Consider the following 1,974-nt stretch of genomic DNA (forward strand, 5'->3'; position numbering starts at 1 on the left):
TGCCCCAAAGTCCCTAGAGTCCATTATATCTTTTTTTTTTTTTTGAGACAGAGTTTCGCTCTTGTTACCCAGGCTGGAGTGCAATGGCGCGACCTCGGCTCACCGCAACCTCCACCTCCTGGGTTCAGGCAATTCTCCTGCCTCAGCCTCCTGAGTAGCTGGGATTACAGGCACGCACCACCATGCCCAGCTAATTTTTTGTAGTTTTAGTAGAGACGGGGTTTCACCATGTTGACCAGGATGGTCTCGATCTCTTGACCTCGTGATCCACCCGCCTCGGCCTCCCAAAGTGCTGGGATTACAGGCGTGAGCCACCGCACCCGGCCCCATTATATCTTTATTATGCCTTTGCATCCTCATAGCTTAACTCCCACTTCTAAGTGAGAACATACAATGTTTGGTTTTCCATCCATTTGGAATAATGGTCTCCAGCTCCATCTGGGTTGGTGTAAATGCCATTATTTTATTCCTTTTTATGGCTGAGAAATTGAGAAATGTCTTTTTTCTTTTGAGATGGAGTTTTGCTCTTGATGCCCAGGGTGGAGTGCAGTGGCACAATCATGGCTCACTGTAACCTCCATCTCTCAGGTTCAAGTGATTCTTTTGCCTCAGCCTCCTGAGTAGCTGAGATTATGAGCAGCCGCCACCATGCCCGGACAATTTTTTGTATTTTTAGTAGAGACAGGGTTTCATCATGTCGTGTCGGTGAAGCTGGTCTTGAACTCCTGAGGTCCAGTGTCCACCTGTCTTGGCCTCCCAAAGTGCAGTGATTACAGGTGTGAGCCACTGTGCCCAGACTCTTTTTTTTGTTTTTTTCAGATGAAGTCCCACTTTGTTGCCCAGACTGGAGTGCACTGGTACGATCTTGGCTCACTGCAACCTCCACCTCCCAAGTTCAAGTGATGATTCTTCCTCAGCCTCCCTAGTAGCTGGGATTATGAGCCATCACGCCTGGCTAATTTTTGTATTTTTAGTAGAGATGGGGTTTCACCATGTTGGCCAGTCTGGTCTTGAACTCCTGGGCTCAAGAGTTCCACCTGCCTCAGCCTCCCAAAGTGCTAGAATTACAGGCGTAAGCCACTGTGCCCGGCCTCTATCACATTTCCTTTATTCACTTGTTGGCTGATGGGCATTTTGGCTGGTTCCATATTTTTGCAGTTGCAAATTGTGCTGCTATAAACATGCATGTGCAAGTGTCTTTTTCATATAATGATTTCTTCAAAATTCCTGTTTTATTTCTTTTCTTTTTTTTTTTTTTTTTTTTGGGTGGGGTTTCCCTTTTTTTTCCCAGGCTGGAGAGCAATGGCCTGATTTCGGCTCACTGCAACCTCTGCCTTCTGGGTTCAAGCAATTCTCCTGCCTCAGCCTCCCAAGTAGCTGGAATTACAGGCATGCACTACCATGCCCAGCTAATTTTGTATTTTATTAAAAACAGGGTTTCTCCATGTTGATCAGGCTGGTCTTAAACTCTCTACCTCAGGCAATCTGCCCACCTCAGCCTCCTAAAGTGCTGAGATTAAGGTGTGAGCCCAACACATCCAGCCCCAAATTACATTTAACTTTAATTTTATGTTAAACTGTCTCTAAAGACAAATTTAGGACCATTGTCCTCATTCAGATGTAAATGCAAGAAAAACAGATTTATGTGGAATTATCCTTTGTGAAAAAATGATAGGGGCCAGGTGGGGTGGCTCATACCTGTAATCCCAACATTTTGGGAGGCCAAGACGGGCAGCTCACTTGAGTTCATGAGTTTGAGACAAGCCTGGGCAACATGGCAAAACCTAATAAAAAAAAAAAAGAAAGAAATGATAAAATTTATTAAAAATATCTAAAATATATAGAGACCACTCTTTTTAAGTCATCTTTGTTGGTTTTTCTTTTTTTTTTTTTTTTTTATTTTTTTTTGTTTTTCCTAGGCCTTTCTTATTCTTTTTTTCTTTTGTGTTCTGCCCGGCTTTTGCTTTTTTTACC

The sequence above is a fragment of the Sapajus apella genome, unplaced genomic scaffold (assembly GCF_009761245.1).
Source record: "Sapajus apella isolate SASKATOON/1434 unplaced genomic scaffold, GSC_monkey_1.0 scaffold59, whole genome shotgun sequence".
In the NCBI taxonomy this organism is placed as follows: domain Eukaryota; kingdom Metazoa; phylum Chordata; class Mammalia; order Primates; family Cebidae; genus Sapajus; species Sapajus apella.